This window comes from Hoplias malabaricus, chromosome 13 (genome assembly GCF_029633855.1).
Source record: "Hoplias malabaricus isolate fHopMal1 chromosome 13, fHopMal1.hap1, whole genome shotgun sequence".
Taxonomy (NCBI): domain Eukaryota; kingdom Metazoa; phylum Chordata; class Actinopteri; order Characiformes; family Erythrinidae; genus Hoplias; species Hoplias malabaricus.
The window spans coordinates 30,854,289-30,877,902 of record NC_089812.1 but is presented as its reverse complement, the minus strand read 5'-3'; the positions used below and the strand labels follow the sequence as shown (position 1 = coordinate 30,877,902).

The 23,614-nt window shown below is 38.8% G+C and overlaps 1 long non-coding RNA gene across 2 annotated transcripts in view; it reads left to right on the top strand.

The window, feature by feature from the left end:
* Positions 1-19,479, top strand: part of LOC136664363 (uncharacterized) — a 29,476-nt gene extending 9,997 nt beyond the window's left edge. For both annotated transcript variants that reach the window (XR_010795125.1, XR_010795126.1), the window contains exon 4: positions 19,149-19,479. This is a non-coding gene — a long non-coding RNA (uncharacterized lncRNA). The remainder of the gene's footprint in view (positions 1-19,148) is intronic.
* The last annotated feature ends 4,135 nt before the right edge of the window (positions 19,480-23,614 follow it).

Sequence of the window (23,614 nt, the reverse complement as noted above, 5' to 3'; positions counted from 1 at the left end):
TTCGTTCAGGCATTTGTCAGCTAATGTGAAACATCTGGTCAGTTTGCATTCTGCTGAGGCACATTAACCTCTTCAGTTGCACTGCGTTACTACCAGTTTAAAAAGAAGCAGTGAGTTGGCCTCACCTGTATTGGAGGACACACATGTTCAACCCCACCATCCAGAGGATGGTGACACTGTGTTTAATTGGGGTAGACATAATAATAGGTGGAATTACACAAATAAAATCTTTAAAAAACAAAACAAAAAAAAGTAAAATTATTATGCCAAAAAAGTATATTTTGGAGCATAACGATATTTTTGTTTTCTATTTAAAACATATGTATATTCTTTGAATGTGCATGTGAAGGAATGTGAGTGTGAAGGAACTTCTAAAATATAACATGTTTATAACTTTAAACAATAAAAATCAAACCCCAGTCCATTGAAAACACAGTAACAAAAACAAGCAATTTCATTCAAAATGTTAAACAGAGGCTCATGACTATTTCTGGTACCACCCAAATGTGTAGAAAGGGAAATAAAGTATAAGTATAATGTATGGAATGGGCCTTTAGATGTACAATGTATAACCTGTGTTTTCATGACTGAGTGAATCTACAGGAAAAGTATATTCTTCTGTATATTTTTCAGTTGACCCTGCTGAACCTTTAAAGATTTAATTATTGAAATGAGTGTTTTTTAGACACTCCTCTTTCTGAATGTTTTTGTCAAGCATGTGCAGAGAAGCAGACCTTCTCCAAAGCTTTTCCTTCTTCATCCCTCTTTCTGGCTGGAGCAGATGGAGGTGGGAAGGGGCTGTGGATGATGGTGGAGAGGTGGGGGGAATTTGGGAGGGATTATACAGTGATATATGAATCTGGCTTTTTCCGATAGAGAGCGCCCAGACTGCAGAGCACAGTGCTGCGTGGCTCTAGAGAGAAACAAAGGGGTCCAGTGCTGTGTCCAGCAGGAGACTTCAAGTACTAACAAATGAAAAACCTGACCTACAAACAGAACCATTGGTGTTATTTTATTCTCCTCCATCTTGTCCTCTTATGTAGCTTTGTTCACATACTTTTATAATCACTAATGTATATTTGACAGACCCTACAATAGTTATTAATGGGTTCTTTGCTATAAGCAGTAGGTGTACAATGCCTACTTCCCTAGAAAATTTCTGTAATTGTGTCTTAAAGAACCTTTTTTGAAACTTGGCTATAACCATGCTTTAGCTAAGTATATCTGAAGAACCTCTATTAAAATGTGAAGTATTAAACCCCTTTTCCATAAGTTAACACAGTTCCCTGGGGTATTATAAAAAGGATAGTGAAATGCTTTAGTCAAAATACCACAAGGATCAAACTACAGCGTACAGCATAATTTGCATCTTTTCTAAACTAACCTATTCAGAATAATCAGTTTCAGAGCCTTTTGCTTCAAATTATAATGAGCCAAACATCACTCAGATACAAGTGCAAAGCCTTGAGAGTCTTACTCAGAGCAAGTCTGGTACCTTAACCTTGTTTCACAGTTGGGTTGTACTGGTAGTCTCCATATCCCCAAATTTATCCCCACATTTAGGACATACAACAATGACAATATAAACCATTATATTTATAAGTTATTTGAACATGAGGAGTTAATGGAATAGCTTGCTACCTTGTGAATGGCATTAACTGGAATATTAAAACCACAGTAAGAGTGAAGTCTGCAATTTAGTTCAAAATAAAACTTGGCATTTCAGAATATTCAGAGAATTTTTAACTCTCACTGTTACCCTGTGACAAAAGATGTGCTTTTAAAGGAACTTGCAGCTCCAGCTGGCACATAACCAAAATAGAATCAAATGTCTAGATATTTAAAGGCCTTTTAAAACTGGTAAGAAATATTTTTTAATAAAAATGAGATTTACCTGGTGCATAAAACATTAGTTTGTTTGTCAGTATTCCTCCTAACTCCGACCATCCCCTATTTCCGGCCACTGCCGTATATGGTGCAATTCCGCTCTCTCTCTTCGCCAATCGCAGTGGGTAAAACAATAAAACATAAGTTCACGCCTTAGTAGGGCATTTAAACATCAGTCTTGCAAGCAATCACATATCTAAACAACATTTAAGTATCTCTAACAGTGTTGTAATTCTTTGTGTGCAAAACTGCATGTGGAACACAACCCAAAACAAAGTTAGTTTACAGGTTAGCTTTCTTTTCTCTGAGGGGAAAATCTACCACCATTGTAATCCTTACATGTAGAGTACGGATACCAATACAGGACAAACGTAATCTCGTTGTGAACCTCTCAAAACAACTGAATGTGGTAGTCTCGTTTGACTGTCACAATCAGGGGAGGTGACCAAAGTTAGGGGGCGCCAATAATCTTAGCAGTATTTGCATCTACTTAAACAAAAACGTATTTATATAAAAACATATATACTGTCAAAGTCAAACAGGTCTTGGACATTAAGCTACACACATATGTCTCCTGAAAAACGTTTATTTGAGTGAGTAAAGTTCTTATATTTATTTCTTATAGTATATATTTATACTGCAGAGCACAGTGCTGCGTGGCTCTAGAGAGAAACAAAGGGGTCCAGTGCTGTGTCCAGCAGGAGACTTCAAGTACTAACAAATGAAAAACCTGACCTACAAACAGAACCATTGGTGTTATTTTATTCTCCTCCATCTTGTCCTCTTATGTAGCTTTGTTCACATACTTTTATAATCACTAATGTATATTTGACAGACCCTACAATAGTTATTAATGGGTTCTTTGCTATAAGCAGTAGGTGTACAATGCCTACTTCCCTAGAAAATTTCTGTAATTGTGTCTTAAAGAACCTTTTTTGAAACTTGGCTATAACCATGCTTTAGCTAAGTATATCTGAAGAACCTCTATTAAAATGTGAAGTATTAAACCCCTTTTCCATAAGTTAACACAGTTCCCTGGGGTATTATAAAAAGGATAGTGAAATGCTTTAGTCAAAATACCACAAGGATCAAACTACAGCGTACAGCATAATTTGCATCTTTTCTAAACTAACCTATTCAGAATAATCAGTTTCAGAGCCTTTTGCTTCAAATTATAATGAGCCAAACATCACTCAGATACAAGTGCAAAGCCTTGAGAGTCTTACTCAGAGCAAGTCTGGTACCTTAACCTTGTTTCACAGTTGGGTTGTACTGGTAGTCTCCATATCCCCAAATTTATCCCCACATTTAGTCTAGGAGTAATTGCCTCATAGCAGCAAATTTCTTTGATGAGGTACAGATTAAGCAAAGCCACAATGTTACTTACAGTAGCAGGTCCCAAATACGCTCAAATACTGAGACTATAGACTGGTACAATCAATGTGCATTTGTATATACAGTCATAACGTCAGGAAAGAACATAAACATTTCTATTTGGTTAATTAAAGATTGTAACAAACATTCAATTAACGTTTATTTATTTTTATTTTTTTTTGTCTTGAAATCACACTAGCGTCTGGTAATCAATACACCTTCTCCCCACATACACTGTGTGTATATTCTGTCAAGAAAGCTATACAGTCGGATGACTAACAGTGTCAAAGGTAACAGCTGCAGTAACAGCAGCAGCTCCCCCCAGGTCCTAGTAGGCCCAAGTTTTATTACATTGTTAATTTGGAGAGAGAACCTTTGTTGAAAATGAAAGAATTTGGGAACAGGGTTGTATTAACAAGCTCTTTTGCTTTTGGTTTTTAATCTGTTTCATCACAATCATGCTATTTAATATACGAAGACAAGCCAGTCATGAGGCATTAAAAAGTTTTGGTGATAATATATCAGACCTTACATTTCTTGTTTCTTGGTCTATGCTCGATTTGTAGACAACGAGGCCTGACAAGATTCATTTATTTTGTTTTGGAAAGATGCTGCATTCTAAATGAATGCTTCCTTAAATCAAATCCACAAAATACATGGTCAATGCATAATACACAGATCCATTCAGGACTAAGACAAGTACTCAGTAAAGGCTCGGTTAAACATATTTTTGACCCAGGATTTTGTGTGCACCCATATGTTAAATTGAACTCTATAGAGGTTCATCAAACATCTGGGTCCAGACCAAACCCTCTTTTAGTTCCTGCATCAGCAAGCCCCAAGTCATCCTCCAATCTTTCATTATCTAAAGCAGCCTGTTCTTTGCAGAAATGACAGGGTGCTCCTGTAGGTGTGTGCTAATAAAAAAAAAAGTGCATTTTTTAAATGCCCAAAACATCAACTTTGGGCCAAAACCAGAAGTTGCTCCACTTTAGTTGTGTAAAACCTAATAATAATGGTTTTACATGCACCGAAGAAAGTAAAAATTACAAGTCATAAATAAGAAGCAACAGTAACATGACATAGTCGTATGATACATTTTGGAGCAATATCAAAGAGCAGGTTAAAACAACATATTTACCTTTTTTTGGGGAATCTATTCAATGCTGTCTGTTTTCTTTCCCCTTTATTGCATCCATTTCCCAATGGGGGTGCTGATAATTCAATGAGAAACACAGTTGGAAGAAGGGAATGTATAAAAAGTCAATGAGACGGTAGCTTATTAAATGTTTCAAGGTTAAAACAAAAAAATTGAGAATGTTTATACATCAGTAAAAGTATTCTTTGTAGAGTTAGGTAGTTAGAATTAAAAAAAAAAAAGTAACTTTCACCACAGTTCTATGAGTTTTTAAGTCCATGTGTAGTTTCTCGCAACTGCTACAATTTTACGTTTTGTCAAGTTCTATTATTTTAGCAAAAATTCCAATTCTTTCTGCATTTCCAAAAATGTTTGTTTTATTTTTGGATGATATGCTGCAGGTTTTTTTTGATACCCAGGTTTAAGAGCTGATGCAATATAAATAAATCTAAATCTAGGTTACAGTAGCTACCCAGCACATGTTCACAATGTAACAGAACACACAAGAGTGGCACCTCATAGCAGCAATTGCATTAATATTCATTCATTCATTCATACTTTGTATGCAACCGCTTATCTAGTTTAGGATTGCGGTAGGTCCAGAGCCTACCCGGTATCACTGTGCACAAGGCCCTCAAACTAAAAGCAATTTTTAAATCTTAAGTGGTTATTCAAAAGGTTTCCTCATTACAAACTTCCTTAAAGGCAGATTACGTATATTATTTAATATTATTTTGTGTTCCCTTCTCAAATGGGGTAGCATGGTGGTACGATAGTGCTGCTGCCACACAGCTCCAGGGATCTGCGGTGGCTTCAAAAAGGAATTGTGTTCTCCCTGTGTCTGTGTAGGTTTCCTCTCACATTGGTATGAACGGGCTGTGTAATATTGTCCATATGTATGAGTGTGTGAAGCCCTGTAATGGATTGGTGCCATGTCCAGTGTGTGTTCCTTTCTTGCGCCCAGTTTGTGGGGCTCTGGGCCCACCGTGATCCTGATAAAGTTGTTACATGTAATGAATGAATGAATATATTTACTATATTTGTGAAAGAGGACATACAACAATGACAATATAAACCATTATATTTATAAGTTATTTGAACATGAGGAGTTAATGGAATAGCTTGCTACCTTGTGAATGGCATTAACTGGAATATTAAAACCACAGTAAGAGTGAAGTCTGCAATTTAGTTCAAAATAAAACTTGGCATTTCAGAATATTCAGAGAATTTTTAACTCTCACTGTTACCCTGTGACAAAAGATGTGCTTTTAAAGGAACTTGCAGCTCCAGCTGGCACATAACCAAAATAGAATCAAATGTCTAGATATTTAAAGGCCTTTTAAAACTGGTAAGAAATATTTTTTAATAAAAATGAGATTTACCTGGTGCATAAAACATTAGTTTGTTTGTCAGTATTCCTCCTAACTCCGACCATCCCCTATTTCCGGCCACTGCCGTATATGGTGCAATTCCGCTCTCTCTCTTCGCCAATCGCAGTGGGTAAAACAATAAAACATAAGTTCACGCCTTAGTAGGGCATTTAAACATCAGTCTTGCAAGCAATCACATATCTAAACAACATTTAAGTATCTCTAACAGTGTTGTAATTCTTTGTGTGCAAAACTGCATGTGGAACACAACCCAAAACAAAGTTAGTTTACAGGTTAGCTTTCTTTTCTCTGAGGGGAAAATCTACCACCATTGTAATCCTTACATGTAGAGTACGGATACCAATACAGGACAAACGTAATCTCGTTGTGAACCTCTCAAAACAACTGAATGTGGTAGTCTCGTTTGACTGTCACAATCAGGGGAGGTGACCAAAGTTAGGGGGCGCCAATAATCTTAGCAGTATTTGCATCTACTTAAACAAAAACGTATTTATATAAAAACATATATACTGTCAAAGTCAAACAGGTCTTGGACATTAAGCTACACACATATGTCTCCTGAAAAACGTTTATTTGAGTGAGTAAAGTTCTTATATTTATTTACAGTTAGCTAAGATTCCTGATATTTCATTTTCAAGTGGCTGGAACTTGGGGTCCCTACGCTACGTTTAAAACTGGAACGATGAAGAAAAACGACTGTCGTTTGAATGTGGCAGACGTTTAGCTACCTTTTCTGTAAGTTTTTATTCACTGCTTTAACCACAGAAACTCATTTGTAACTTGACTTGTTTTGCTAGTTTTGCAGCACTTTCGGTAATGATCTTCTCCCGATTTTGAAGATATTTCCACGTTAAGTGATCCGAAACAGCAAAACTAAGTCAATAATACCTACCTATGGAGTAGGAATTGAGCTATATCTTCATCTCAGTTCATGCTTTTGAATGTTTGAAATTCTCTTGTCTAAAACAACCGCAGGTGCCTTTTCTCTCTCAAGAGCAGAGAGAAGAGGGCGCCTAGCATACCGGACATCGTTTACTGACAGCGGGGCTTTGTAAACACATTATAGCGGCTTTGAGCACGCAGACAGACTGGACCAAATGGTGAGGAAACTCATTCTGAAATTTATATAAATGTTTTTTTAAAACAATAATGAACGTCACATTTAACTATGAACCCAAATATAGCATATTTCAGTTTGTGAGTTTCTCTGTTTGGAGTTAAAGTCCTGATATGCCTAGCAGCCTTTATGTTTCTGGTGGAGAGGAGAGGCCTAAACTGCCCCAGATGCAAGGTTAAAGTCACTTCCTCCTATAAACACAACCCATGCAATGAGCCTTTTACTCCCGCAGACCATGCCAAATAAACAACTGAGAGAGGGGTGGAAAGAAAGGAGAGAGAAAGATGGGACAAAAAGCAGACTTTAATGGCTGATTAGGCAGAACACAACAGAGGAAAACGTTTATCAGATATTGCCCGAGAGTGATCGCAAACAGAAGATAGAATAAAAGTATCTGGAAGGAAAGTATATATTGTTTTCAGACTGTTGTATTGGTTTCCTGAAAGGCTGGTCCTGAGAGGATATTGATTTAAAAAATGTGTTCAGTGTCCTTCAGCCTAGAACTTATTATTTCACAAATGTATACACATTAACATCACCCCACTATTTGCAGCATTTTAACCCCCATTTCAAAGGTTTGTGCAAAGTGTATTGTTCTTTAATTCACTGCAGTTGAGACCCTTTTTTATTTTTCATAAATTCAGTGTGTGATATTGCTGTTATCAAGAATATATCATAAAAAAATATATATATCATGGGTCCCTCCACGGTGTGTTCCCACCTTGTGCCCAATGATTCCCTGTAGACTCCGGACCCACCGTGACCCTTAACTGGATAAGCACTTAAAGACAATGAATGAATTTCACAAACGTCCGGGATTTTGTTTTTCTAGAGCTTACATAGAACTTCGAGAAGTTTCGTTCACAAACTAGTCCCGCCCTCCCCTACTCCGATTGGTTTGCTTGAGTGAGAAGGGGGCGTGGTGAAGTAGCCTAAAATCTTCTGATTGGACGGTCTGACTGTAGAGCTACCGTTATTGGTCAATAACCTTCTCTGTAAACATGTAATTGGTCAGTCTGCACGTCAGTAGTCCTTGCTTACGTCAGGCAAAGCTCATGTACCCACCCTCATCTCGAGCAGCTATGCCGAAACGTAAATATAAGTTCTCGGATGAATTAAAAAAAGAAATTCCCATGTTTTCCCATGTGTAGCAAATAAAGGTGTAAAGGACCTAAAAGCACACATAGGTTCAGGTAAGCATACAACAGCAGCGAGGGGCGAGAGCTCATCACCCCACATCTCATCTCACCATCTCAGATCTGGTCACCCTATCTAAGAAGATATTAATTTCTTGAAGGCTTTGTTCGACTAAGTGATGTTTAAGCTGAGTGGGAAGCTGTAAAGCAGTAGTACATTGCTCAGCTCTAAAGCTATTGGAAATATTGTGCCATGCATGAATATAAATAATGGAAAACCATGATTTTAATATGGTTGAAAAACCATCAAACAATCCTTAAAAATCTATCAAATTGTTCACTGCCCTGATACATTTCTTCAGTCTCTCATGGACACCACAGAGCAAAGCTCCTATATGAAATGCCTTTGAGTTCAGCTGCCATTCATCTTGCCTGTGGAATGCATCTGTGCTAATATTTCAGTTTAATAACCTAAACAGAACAGAGAGTAGACTTTTAGATGCTATTGCACTTTTACATAAATAGTGGCCTTTTTCTCTGGTAGTGTCCCTCTGTACTGATGTGTTGAATTTAGAAAGACAGTTTGTGCACGAAAGTATGCCCCATTGAGCCACTGTAAACAGGAGTGTCTCCTCTTGGCTGAATATGGAGGCTAGAGCTGGACACCGAATAAAAGCACTAAGCCAGGGTGCTGTGAATTCAAGCTTCTGCGTAGTGCTCTGTCAGTACAATGCAAAAGCCAGAGACTGCTCTTCTTTATTTCAGAACGTAATGAAACAAACAAAACAAACTGAATAATCATTCACTGGACCATTCCACAAAAGATTCAACAACCAAATGTTTTTTAAAATGTCATCCACACCTTGCCAAAGCTACAAATTCACACTGAGAACTTGGTGGCATGTTTTCTTTCTTATGCAAGTGATTTGTCTAATGTCTAATCTCCTCATAAACCTCCTTTTTTTCTGTGTATTTATTGTTGGTTTTATATTTTGTAATAATAACAAAACAACAAAATATTCTCTGTAATCTCGAGCTGCACTGATGCTTGAGGTGAGAATGAAATTGAAGTAGTGTAATCTGCCATGTGTGAATATTCACAAAAGCATTTCTAAGTGCTGCCAGTGGATTTCAGGTTGCATTGAGGGTAACTAATGATAACTAAGTTGAAAAACTAGTGTTGAAGCATCCTGCAGAGTAACTTAATGGATGCAGTGTTCTGAAGAACTTTTTGTGCAAGAGCGAGGGAAGGTGTCACTTTATGAATGAACTAATCTCTGTGTTATCACTTGTTACATGTTCTTAGTGAAAACGTGTTGCATTTCAGATCCGAACAGAGAGAGGCTTGTGGTTAAACAGTCATGTCTCTTTAAAATGGAGTTACAGCCTTGACTGAAGTAGCATATGCAACACACTGACATACATGTCTTCCAGCAAGAAAACATGGTAAACGTATTCAAATGTCAGAGAGTAAGCAAAATTAAAGTCATATCCTGGAGAATCCTGGTCTGAAGAACATATGTAGCTACATTCTACATGTTTATTTAGTACGTGTGAGGTAGAGGAAGGAGTGTGTTCATGGTTCAGAAATGGTGAGAGGGAGAGACATTTTGTGGTTGGGGGGAGGTGGGGGAGGGCTGACTATACCCAGACGTCTGCCTTTGTTTACTTTAGGATGTAGTGGGCTGGGCTAAAGTCCAGATGACCAAAGGAGTTGGGGTAAAAGCAAAAGCTCGTGATCCTGGGAAAACAAGACTAAACGCCCACCGATTTCCCCACATTTTCTCTATCAGAGACCTGTCTACCAACAAAGGTCTGCTGTAGCCACTGTTTTTCTCTGTTCCACTAAAACAAACATGATTGGAAATGCATTTCAAAATTAAAAAATAAAAAAAATGCTGCCATTCACAATTTCCATTGTGAAATACAACAATAACAATTTTTTTAAAATGGCTTCCCTCAGGTGAAGCTCACTCAATGCTTTAATGCATTTTCTTACAAATAGATCTTCCACAAAGATGCAGGCCCGAGAAGATCTTACATGTGTAGACTGTTTTATAGAACTTACTTTATAAAAAGGGCATTTGTCCAAGGATGAAATCAGTAGAATAAAGACAAACACATATGCTGTTGTTGTTAACAAATGCCCCTTAAAAGAAATAATGTCTGCAGTCTGAGTTTGTTATATTGCAGCTATAAATGGAAAAATAACTGGTATTTTTAATGCAATAATATAACAGTGAAAAGCCAGGACTCCCTTAACTAAGTTTTAAGATTTGAGCAAACATTCAAATAACTTTCAACTTGCAATTTTCACATTTTTAGGCTTTTAATCTTCAAAGAACTGACCATGGTTGAGTAGTTGAATCTTTGGAGGAGAAGTAGAACTAGGGGGCAGGAGGAGTACTGACGTGAACTTTTGGTTTGTGCTGACAGTTTGCAGTAAGAATTTAACTATTTAGGAGGAGTGTGTCTGATATTGATGCCATAGAGTTTAAGCTTCAAAATAGCACTGGGCTAACAGCACCTCAGAAGACCCCAGAGAGTCTAGTAAATATTTTTTAATTAGCACTGATTCACAGGGGTTATACAAATATGAGAAGAAGACATAAATGATCAGTGCCGCTGTGTAAGTCGGTGGTAGCAGAGTGAGCTCTCAGACGTGGAAGCTGAATGCTCAACTCCTGCTGAATGTTCAGGCTGCGCAGAGGCAGTAAAGAGCTGACCTCAATGGAAAAGTATTCAAAGCCTCTCTCCTCCCTTCTTCTCCTCTCTCATTTAATTCAAGCAATATGTGTCTTCAGTGGTGGTGTTAGCACTGTACAGTGGAAGAATGCTCAGTTAATACGGTCTTCTTTGTGATTTTGACTGGTCTCGAAGTTAGTTTTCTTTGTCATCATCCCCTCATCTTCTTTTTGAGAGGCTTAATCACCCCCACCCCCATCTCTCTCTCTCTCTCTCTCTCTCTCTCTCTCTCTCTCTCTGGATTGGATTCTCCCCTCAGTTCAGTACGTCATTATGCCACGTTATCGGAAAGTCAGGTTTTAATTTTATTTTTCTCCTCCTCCTGCCTGCTAAATTGCAAACCGAACGAACCGATCAAGGATCAGATTTGTGTCATTTGGAAGAGCTACGTCCGTCTGCCGAAGTCTGGGCCAACGAAATTCCCTGGAGTCAAATGTATAGAAAATGAAGTCTGACATTTCTGAGGGGCCATTGTCGCGTCTGATTTTTCTTAAGGCCATAGACGTTTGTGACAGCAAGAGAGACAGAGAGAGAGAGAAGTAATGTTAAGGAAAATGGTTATTCTAGAGACGTAAGGCGTTCCTCCTGTTTCTGTGGTGTGGTCAAGGGAAAGCTCTCCCGTTTAAGACACTATTTGCAAAGCCAAGACAGAACCATTTTTAGCGACGTGTTCATTTTTGACTCAGTTTATTTCATGACCTCTTGCTAACGTAAAGGGATTTAATGGTCTGAAACGCTATTTACTTTCAAGTGCCATATGCAATTTCCCAAAATAAAAAAGCCCAACACTTTAGTTTAAAATGGTGTTAATGCACATGATTATTTCCTCCATTGCACGGCTCTTTTTTTTGGGCCTCACTGGGTTGAGTACAGCTGAATATGTAAAAGTAGCCACTAACTTGTTAAATTCTAATTTCTCTGCACTTACATAGTATCACAAGCTTGAGGATATTAGCTTTCAAAGTTGCTTGTGCTTTGACTGTTTTTGAAGTTCATTTTGGACCTATACCCTGATATTTAAACTGGATTTTCTTGTTTAACGTTACACATGGAAGCTACTTCTACATGATATTTATTCTCTTTTCTTCAGGTAAATTGAATGTTCCTCGTCCAAATCTCAGTCCAAATGTCCAAGCGTGTAATTAACATCCATGCTTCAACCTTCCACTAAAACATACATTCTAAAGCAGAGGCCAAACAGGGTTTAGATTCTTTGATCTCGGCCTATAAAAGTTGGAAAACAAGGAAGTCTTGATTTGTTGATGTTTAGCAGTGACCACTAGATGCTATTCTCTAGTCCGGCAGGTAAATTGAGCATTGGCTTTTGACTATATGATCTCTGCCCTTCACAGGGTCACTGCCCAGAGGATGTGCTGGGAGGAGCGTTACAGTAATGAAGAAAACATCTTGTAAACAAGTTAGGATTTAACAGCCTTTTGGAAGAAAATATATCCAGACAGGAATGCTTACCAGACATCAGGCTTACATGCATCATGTTTTATGCAGGAAGTGCGGAACCAGGATTCGTTTTGTTTTTTTTACTTTAAAGGAACACTATGCAGAATTTGTTTGTTTGTTTGTTTTTAGAAATTTAATAGAAATTACAGTTTCAATCACTGTGATGCTTCATTGATCTGTAAAAGGGAGAGCAGAGCTTTACTACTCTGGGCTCATCAGTGCAGAAACTGCACAATGTATCTCCCACTTCTTTGGTTTCAGGACAATGCGGTACAATTGAATTACATTCTGCAATGGCAGGGGAAGCCCAGGAACAAAAACCTTACCTAGCGTTCCTAATGTGATTATGCTGATCTGGAGGATGTTCATAGACCAGCACTCTATAGGCCCAGGTTAGCTTAGCACTGATCTTAAAGACTCAAAGTGCAAGGTGCAGAATGTGTCTGAATGTGACAACTTAATTCATTTATTCGATTTCTGTAACCACTTTTTCTGGATGTGGGCTGTGGTGGGTCCGGAGCCTACCCAGAATCATTATTCACAAGGCGGGACAACACAAGAATCAAACAACATACACGTTTCTTACCCTGTCAAAACGGCTAGTGTTAAAGTGAACCTAACCCAAACCCTAACCCATTCAGAATGACCAGTTTCAGCATCTGTTTTTTTCCAAACACACTGCACACAGGAGTGAGGCTTGAGAAGCAGAAACACTGGTTTTCAGCTGGTTTACTTTGTTGCTCTTGCTTCTCTGGTCTTGTTTGCATCTTTATAATCAATACACTTATTTATCTGCATTCGTGGAGTTTATTTTGCAGTCTTGGCACTCTCCAGTATATGCCTTCAAACCTAGGCAAATTACAAAACACTAAATCGATTTTGTTTCACAGTTTGGGGGTTGGTAAACTCCAGATTCCAATGAACTCCATAATATGTCCTCTTTAAGGTGGTTTGTTAGGTCACTAATTCATTATTGAAAACAAGAAAGAAATTTGTTCTGCTTTATCTAGATGACCCCCAATAGATAATATGTAGATGTTTAAACTGGGGACACACTTGGTCTTGGTACAGTTGATTCTCCTCAGTGTTTTGGACCTGGGGTTATGATAAGGCATTATCTTATCATATCTTAGTTTGAATGGACATGAATGGACCAATTTAAATGTTGCAAAACTAATTTGAATTCAATCTTTTTACATCAACTTCCACTGAAAGTTAAGAAGCTTTATTTTAAGATTTTCCTCCACCCATAAAGCTACTACTTTGGAGATTCACGTATTTCTTCAGACAGCAATGATACGCTTTTAACATAAATATACATTTCCACAATTCGGCTAGCGTTAATTCATCTCAGTAAAATGTAAAATTACTTTGTCACCTTTTCTTAAACACCTCTAAAACCAGATGCAGTGCTGAAGGTGAGCTTTGACCCCCACTCCCCATCACTGCTGTAAAGCTCTGACCCATTAGCACCACCTCCTCTATTTATTTCTCCCTCCAATCCAATTCCGGCAGTTCTTTCAGGGCCTGCTTCCCACAATGCTTAGTGCTCAACTCTCAAATGTGGCTGCACCGAAAGATGAGATATATTTTCGATCTTGACAACATGGCACTAAGTGCTAGCAGATGTGACTGGAATATAGACAGAACGAGAATCTAGCTTGTGGCATTTCAGTGCAATCACAGGAGGCTCCAAAGCATGGAAAAGTACAAGCACTCGTTCAGTTTATGAACTTATTCTGCAGGATCCCAAACCCACTGAAGGCTGCCCTGAGAATGATACCTAAGAGTTTCATATAATTCAAACCTGCTATTGTCCTGTGAAGCTGGGAAAGGTCCAAGCAAGACGTGGCTGTGAAGGGAGTGGATTCCCGGGAGTTGCTTCCTGCTGAGCACCCACCAATTGAAGTTAGGTGGGCGGTCCATAGTCCCAGGGAGTGGGCAGGACTCAGTTTTGAGAGTGTTTCATAGGTTTGTACCTGCACGTGAGTGAAAATTCCAGTGCAGTAGATTTTGTTGTATGCAAGAAATTTCACCCCAATGTGTGAACCCTAGGCTGTTTTTCTTTGCGTTACTTTATTAATAGCCGTGTGTCAGAGGTCAACTTTTGAAATGGTTTCTATGCTTTTGTTTTTCATTTTTCCAAGCAGAATGTAACTGAGAAATATATTTCAGAGGTCAGAGAAGGGTGAACTCTCTCACAGCCAATCTCTGATTGAGGATTGCATGTGTATCTTCTAAAATGTGGACATTTCTACAGCGCCTGCAACCCCCGTAACAAAAAATACTCTGTGACTTTAAACAACATCCAAACTCTTTTCTGAATAGAACAATTTAAAAGTTTATTTGAGAATATACCACCATTTTATGATTTTGTCAGTCTATACATAACCATTGCCTTCATTAAGGAACCTTTGCCACTAAGACTTCAGACAACAGCGTAAAATGGCTGAATGGTTATAGAGTAGAGTATATAAGGAGCATCAAAAAAGAACATAATTAAACTGAAGCTGTTACAGAATTCTTGGGCAATCCTTGCTCTATTCTCTTGAATAGGAAATGATTACATATTGCTCTCTCTGTAAAACAGAGAGAGTCTGGTGCTGGGGGCTGATTCAACAGTGTCCCTAAAGAATGTGACGTACTGCAAGCTGTAGAGTAAGGACTTGTGTGGAAGGAGTCTTTCTGAAGGAGAAAGTGACACCAGAGAAGAGAAGGCGTGGACTTGACAAGCTTTAAGGAAATCTGCAAAGACGGCTTCCATATGTGCGATGTTGTAGTAGTCTCTGCCTCTGTATGCGTTTTATAGGTTCACTGATTGAGGCTGTCAATGTATATCCGTTGGCATTAATAGAAATTGTATAAAATATGAAATGGATGGGTGCAACACATACACATGTAGATAAATATTAAATATTATACCACTTCCTTGACTATATGTGACTATACGCCCATTTTCTCGGGTCCACTAAAAAAAATTGGACTTAGTTTTACAGTTACAGGCTGTAGTCCACCTGTTGCTCTGCATACGCTGTTGCCCTTTTTCACAGTGTTATTCATTGGATAGGACCCCCACAGGACCACTAGACAGCACGTGTGATTTGGGTGATTATTCATTCTCAGCGCAGCAGTGATGTGGTAACACTGTATTAGTTTGTGCTGTGCTGGTACTAGAGGGTAAGATAGCAGTGCTGCTCAGAACATCACAGGCAGCATTTAGTGTTTTCCTTGGATCAGATTTTCCACTTCCTCAAACAAGACTCCTCAAATCTCAGCTGGCTACAAGCCACAGAAATCAGCCAGGAAGAAAGATGTTGTGGGGCAATGTGTTAATATAAATATATAAATACATTTCTATTTGCTACTAAGATGCAGCTAGGGGTGGTGCTTGGCTTTCACACATGCTGAGGTTCGTTCATGCAACAGTCTGATTAGTTTATACCGTAAAGCTGTTGTGGGATATTGAGCATGATCAAAATGTGATTTATTTTCAGAATCTCCTCCTATAATCGCATTTTAGCATTCAGACGCCAAGATTCTCCTTTCTCCTACTTTCTCATGGACCCTGTAATGTGCTGAGGTGTTGACAATAACTGTTACTTGATCTGTACTCTGTGCTATGTCTTCGTTCATTTATGTACTGTCACAGTACACAGTGTATTTGGGTTTTGGAAAAGTGTCAAATAAATGCAAGTTAATTGCTAAGTTAATTGTAAATAATTGCAAGTAAATGCTTTAATTTTATTATTATAATCTGCTTATATCTCCATCCCAACTTGTGCCAACCATGCTTTCCCATTTTTCTGATTTATTTATTTATTTATTTATTTATTTATTTCTACTTCCAGCACTGCTTTTGGGGAACTCTTTGTAAAGGCTAATTTACTGTCTGACATCTTGATGCCGACATGTGGGTGGAAAACAGGAGTGCGCCTAAGATATCATCAGAGGTTTGTCTAGGTAAAAGAGAGCTATTAAAGGTTGAGGACTGGAGGGAAAAAAAACGACAATTAGAGAGATACCCTTGATTATATAACTCAGGTTATTAGCAAAGACTTGAACTCAAGCTCTAATTGAGAGCTAATTACTAGCTGATCATTTCTGACCATTGGTTGAATATGTCGCAGATGTTTCTGTCTAAACAAGTCTATAGTTATAAAATTTAAGAGAACTCTTGGCTTTCTTTTTATCAGTCTGCGTCTACGGCGCCACACAGACCTGAGCAGGCCCACCTATGAAACATGAAACAGTTGGACGAGCTAATTAAACGCCCAGGAAATAGTGGCCTTCTACTCTTTATGGGACATCATTATTGAGCTCCGCTGGCCTTGGGACATTTGACATGTTCTGTAAAAAATAAAACATGCACATGCAGATGGTCCTTGTACTGCGGATTCAATCAAGTCAGTGTGGTTTTTACTGGATTTCAACCAGAGCTGCTACACTTAGCAACATACTTTCTCTGCATTAATTGTTTCAGAATGTAAAGAAGGTTCTTGTATATATTATATAGATTCTAATCTACTATTATATAGAATAATATAATATAATTCTAACAGGCACCTAGATACACAGAAACACTGACATGGGTTTTTAGCACAGGGTAATCCATAATGCTAACTGGCTACATTCAGTATTAAGCTATGGTGCTCAAGTTAGCATTACCACATTGTAGCATGCTAACTGGCTACGAGATTCATTAATTTTTAAAGTTTTTACATGTTTGAGTGAAATATTTATTTCATAGTTTAGAGCCTGTGATGAAATATTGTAATGTAATATTCCTGCATTTCTTTTAGTGTGACTAAGTATTATTATTATTTATATTGGATTGTTAGGAAAGTGCATAGTCATTAATTTGCTTTCCCATGGTCCTTTGTGGGCAGTCATACACATTGGGTGCTGAAAATGTGAGAAGTGTTCAGGAAGTCCGGACTGTTGACATGACGATAGTCTGGAGGTGCTACCCTAAGCGGACTAAACGCAGGCTTGGCAGGTCTACTGCCTGCGAGTGTGAAAGCATTCCATCGCATTTACTTCACCATCTGCTAATGTACCGTCCAGGATTTCGCAGCATTGAGCTACGTGACAGCCTTCAGAGAACCTTAAACACACTCTGTTATCTCCATCACGTCAGCTAACCTTCTGTTGTTTGTCAAAACCCTTCCATGCGCCATGTACAAACTCCTTCTTTCAGCTTGAGGCAGCTTGTGGCAACTGACCATAACAGGCTCAGTTTAATAAGAATTTATAGCATGTAAACCAGGCTCCAACATACATTTGAGTGCGTTATTAATGTCAACTTTATCATATGATATTTACATGCTGGCTATACCTCATTGTCTTTTCCAACTTGTCTTCTTTAGATTAGCTACAACAACATAGACCAGCTTGAAATATAGAAACGTAAATATATGGGTGGAGCATGAGTGAGTAGGTCAAATCTGAAAAAAGGAAAAAAGAAACACAACAACAGAGTTGACAGAGTTGGTCTCTTTCTCCTTATAGGCACCTCCCTATTGTATATTCACACCAATTTGTGCTTAAACACTGCTACAACCAGAGAGAGTTTGTGTACATAGTTGTGACATGACTCACGCTGTATGTCCTCTCTGGGAAACGAAGAAGACTTCAGAGCTCAGCAGAGAGGCAGGCTGAAAAGCATGGCCTATGGGGTGGAATTTCTTCAGCAGGAGGGGAAAGACACACCTGACAGCTAACCCTTAAAGGGTAGTTAAGTGTTGATCCATGACTGGGTAGTGTTTACTGATTACTGAAGTCATTGTTCCCCTTTTTTTCTGGTGAGCAACCTTCACCTAACCCTAGCTCCACTAACCACTGTGAGGCAAAAGCAGCTGTTGTAGTTATGGCTCAGCTTTCTCATCAGGCGCAACAGTGCAAAAAGCCTTTTCTGTTGCTACTTCTGTCTCCGTTTCAGTCTTTACTGCACTTGGATTTTCCTTTCCTTCACTCAGGGCTGAGAAAGAGAGAGGGAGAAGGTAATGTGCTCTCCAGACGTTGAGGCTGAGCTCACTCTCTGACTAATTTTCCCAACTGGAACATCACAGAGGGGGGGAAGGGAGTACTTAATCACTTTTCTTGAGACATTTTTCCAGCAGTGCACAGGTCTAGGCAAAGAATATTCTGCAGGCCTGAAAGAAAATGTTTGTGTGTGTGTGAGAGACAACACAGAGAGAGAGAGACAGACAGAGAGAAATGTCCCTTGAGACCTGAGAGGATTCACATTCAGCCCTCAGCTTTTATAAGCCACGAATATGAGTGTATAGTTTCATTTTCTTACAGTTTCATCTGTTGTAAAACATGAGAGAGTAGATAAAGTCATATGCCAAACCCTATAACATGCCACTGGTCAAATTACAATGCTGATTTAAAAAGATAACACATACTCAACAGGCAACAGATTATTTTCTGAAACTGTAAAAGCCCAGTTTAAATGTAACTGAGCTATTGAACCAATTGGAAAAATATATTATGTGCCATAACATTTGCACAAGAAACATTTTATGAACATTAATGTACAGAAACATGTTCTTTGTAGAGATTTTAGACAGAGCCCCGACATTCTGCTGTTTCCTGATACAGTTTGGCCCTTTATTTTAAACCATTCTGGCCTCAGTGCTTTAACACTATCACACACCCACCACCATGCTTCACAGTTGACGCATGATGTTTTGGTGTTGGTGTGCAGTGATTTGTGATCTTCACACAATTATTTATATGTTTACATTACATTGTTCCAGTGATGTGCATGTGTTGGAGGTTTTATTCCTCTTTAGTTATGTTATTAATCAACAGAAATCTGAACTGATGCAAGAGGCTATAAGAACTCTGGTTACTGCAGTAAAACATTCATTCATTCATTGTCTGTAACCCTTATCCAGTTCAGGGTCGCGGTGAGTCCAGAGCCTACCTGGAATCAGTGGGCGCAAGGTGGGAGTACAGCCTGGAGGGGACGCCAGTCCTTCAAAGGGGGAACACACACTCACACCTTCAGACACTCCAGAGTCGCCAATCCACCTACCAACTTGTGTTTTTGGACTGTGGGAGGAAACCGGAGCACCTGGAGGAAACCCACGCGGACACAGGGAGAACACACCACACTCCTCACAGACAGTCACCCGGAGCGGGAATCGAACCCACAACCTCCAGGCCCCTGGACCTGTGTGACTGCGACACTACCTGCTGCACCACCGTGTCGCCCTGCAGTAAAACAATACGTATCTAAATTGTTTGAATCATTTGCATTGAAGGGTTAAGTGCATTGTTAAATCATTATTTTATATGATGTAAAAATACATTGTATTATTATAGTGTTATTTTTAAACATTTATAAATGGTTCCTTGTATTGCTGATAGATTTCTGCTGTTGCAAGCTGTATAATTTTTTTCTGACCTCCTAACAGTTTAGAACGTCTTGTCTTACACATTATGTGACATTAACAACCCTCAACTACTCAACTATAAAACTACTCTGAGGTACACAAACCCTTATGCAGCGGCTAGCTACCTAAACAAATCTAAAGAACTAAAACCTACATTTTCTTAGTATCTAGGAGTTTACGTAATAGATCTCAGCAACAGGGAATGATCTGGGATACCTATTCAGACAGTAGGAAGACACATGTCCTCAATTAGGAAAAAAAAACTTAACTAGACATATTCATTCTTTGTTCTATTTGTCAAGGAGATTCCATCACTCCTCTTTCACTGCTCCTCTCCACCTCTTCAGTGGCTGTCAGATGGATTCACCCTGTGCTGATGTGTCATTTAAGCTCTGTTGAGTCTCTCAGTGAGCTCCTTACTTTGGCCAGAAGAAGCATTGATACGGTGATTTCATATGCAATAAATGAACAATTTTCATTCCCTGATTAACCTTCCATTTGACACTTTTTCAAAAAAAACTTTTCTAAAGAAGGAATGTTCAAGTTGTGAAGAGAAGCGTCTACCCATGAGAAGAAAAGTCTTCAACATCTGATAGAGCGCAAAAACTGTTATCAGATAACAAATGGGGTGTAAAGATTTCACTTTGAGAGATAATATCGGCATTTGATTGGAAATTAAAACCATGACGAGTGGTGTCTGATGTTTTCTCATTTCTATATTTTGCAACAAGACCATCCTCTGGATTTTCTCCGTTTATTTCTTTATTGGAAAACTGTTCATTGCTCTCTCACCCTCAATCATTTCCATTTCTTGCATCCCTACTTCCTAAAATTCAGATCACGCCTTTTCATTGGCCCATCCCCCACTCTAACTCCAACTCTCTCCTCTCGTCCCTCTCCTGTGCTGTTGTTCCTGGCAGAGCAGACGAAGTCATATTTTCCATAAACTCTCTCGTTCTACTGTCGGCTTTATAGCGTTCACTGTCTGTGCACAAAAAAGCAGTGAGAAGGGAATGGGAAGTGTTTGAAAAAAGAAAGAGAGATTTTCGTATGTATACTATAAGCATAGGATCAAACAAAGGATAAGAAAAGCATTAGGAACAGCTCTAGAGGAATGGGAGGGGCAGTACAAAGTCTGGTATAGTGGGAAAAAAAAGGCCAGTGTCCAGTGTCTGGGCCATACGTTGTATACCCACTCCTAATGTGTATTGGATCCAAGCTTTTAACAGTTTTTACTGTGGGTGCCAGCTACTGCTGCTTTTTAACACTGGAGAAATAACAAAAGGCTCATAAAAATGTGGTGCTGATAGTGTTTGGTAAAAGCCCAGCTCACTGCAAGCGAATAATGACCACATTAAGACAATCATATCCTCATATCAGTGTAATATCCATCTCGAAAAACATGGACATTTACAGCTGAGTTAGTGTTTTAAAGAGGCTGCTTACACAAGCTTTTCCTATGAGTGTAGAGCAGTAATGTGGCTGGTGCTGTGAGTGTGGTTAAGGACTAGCCTTAGGCAAGAATGACTGGGCCTAAGTCTTTGTACAGTTATTAAACCTGTGGGTCTGGAACAATTTCACTTCTTCAAATACTGTGACTTTAAATGTTAGCTGATAGTGACCCCAATCCCGTATTTTTTCGACAAAAGCCTCAAATGGTAATTAATTTATTTCAGTGGACGTCAGTGTAAATAGATTATATTCAACAACTGGTGTTTTAACATGATCTAAAAAACATATAGAGCTACAAGCTTAAGTCTTAAGTCAACAAATCTTTACTGTTTACAGAAAGAAGACGTCAAACTCACGCTGACTGGTGTTTTGATGAATACACGGAATAAATTTGCAAACATTTTCTGGAAAAGTTTCTGGGATTTTTTTAGTCAAATGCATTAAAAACAAGGATCTGTGATTTGTTGGTTCTCTAGGACATTATAACCATGCACAGGATAAGATGTAAAATATCCTATGCCAATCTATTACAGCTACACCTAAGGCCCACCCCACACTCTTCCTACCTGCAGCCACAAAAAGTCCTGTTATCACCCATTGTTCCTGCACCTAACCACTAAGGTCACTGTGGCTGTTTATGATCCAATCAGCAATCAGCTACATTTAGCAACATTTAGGTGTACTAGCATTCTACACCTACCCACTAAGGTTGCCGTGGCCGTTTGTGATGCGATCAGCAACCACCTACCCACCTACCCTTAACAACTACAGCTGCTCATTGAGCCCAGCCCTTGAGTACCAAAACATCCCACTGCATCACTGAATGTCAGGTTTATTTAACTGACAAAAGCACAAAGGAAGGACATTCCAATGATTGCATTGACCCACTGGAATGTATTTTGCAAATAAAAACAAATTATGAATTCACTCAATGCACTTTAAAAATGGCCAGGTGAATGTTGGCTGCTGTGTTACACTTACTTTCCTTTTAAATACATTTTTGTTCGTAGTTTGGGAACTAAGGATACAAATTGTGGAAGTTTTACAAGCAGAATTTTTTACGTCTGGTAAAACTGGTTAAGACTTCAGCTGCTTAAAATCGGAGGTTGCCTTTGTCAGATTCTTTTGTTCATGATGTTCCAGGACAGTAAAGCACATTCCGTCTATTTCTATGAAGCCATGCCGTATGCTTTATGAACAGAAGTTATGTGCATCTTGCTGTTTGCATAAAAGTGTTTCAGGTTGCATTTCTTGATGCACCAGCAGACTGTGTTAATTGACTGGTTTTCCAAAGTTCTCCCAAGGCCATGTGGTTATATTTATCACTTTATAAAGAACCTTGCTCATTGTAAGGTTCTAAAGTATTTGACAAGTCTTACTAGTGAGCTATTGTGGATGCTTCTTGTATACTCAACTTCTTATAGTGGAATTTTTACAACACCGCCAACTGAATATTTGGTACATTTCTGACTCTTATTTAGGGCGGCACGGTGGTGCAGCAGGTAGTGTCGCAATCACACAGTTCCAGGGACCTCGAGGTTGTGGGTTTGATTCCCGCTCTGGGTGACTGTCTGTGAGGAGTGTGGTGTGTTCTCCCTGTGTCTGCGTGGGTTTCCTCCGGGTGCTCTGGTTTCAGTCCAAAAACACACGTTGATAGGTGGATTGGTGACTCAAAAGTGTCTGTAGGTGTGAGTGTGTGTTGCCCTGTGAAACACTGGCGCCCCCTCCAGGGTGTATTCCCTCCTTGGCTCTGGACCCACCGCGACCCTGAACTGGAAAAGGGCTTACAGTTAATGAATGGATGAATTTTACTTCTGTTTTAACTTGTTTTGTTTCGAGTGCAGGCCTCAAATTCAAAGTCTTAAAAGTCTGTTAAATAAAAGATTTAAAAAAATCAAACAGATCAAAGATTCTTATTTTTACTGAATTTTACAAACAAATCCCTTCTTTTTGTGAAATGGGGACCAACAGTTAAAAACTGGGTTGAAAGCTATAGTTAGTGCACAATGTGTAAATCTTAGGTGATGTCAGTACAGGATATTTTACATCAGCATCTAGAACAGTCTATTCACAGCAACTTACAGAAGAATACTGCAGTAAGTCTGAGGTGTATAAGAGAATCTTTACAGGGAATAGTTGAAAAATCATGCGCAATGCTTAACAAAAATGTGGAAGTAAACAGAAATGATCTCCACAAAATTGCACACAAGGGATAATAGTACAGGCCTAAAAGCTCCATGGTTCAGCCTTAGTGACTTTTATAGCTTGGGTATATTGAAGATTTCCTGGCAGCTTGTGGTGTCCAACACATTAGTGAGGACACAGTGAGATGTGTTGTAGTATCATCTTAATTCTGTTGTTGTTTTTAATGGGGAAGACTACATGTGTGACTATAAAACACGTAAAGGAAAGAGAAGTGCAATTCTGCTGAACTCTCAAACAGCTTCAGCAAATCACAGTCACTGCTTAGACACAAACTCACGTGCTGCTCTTTGCTCTTTCTTCATTGCTAG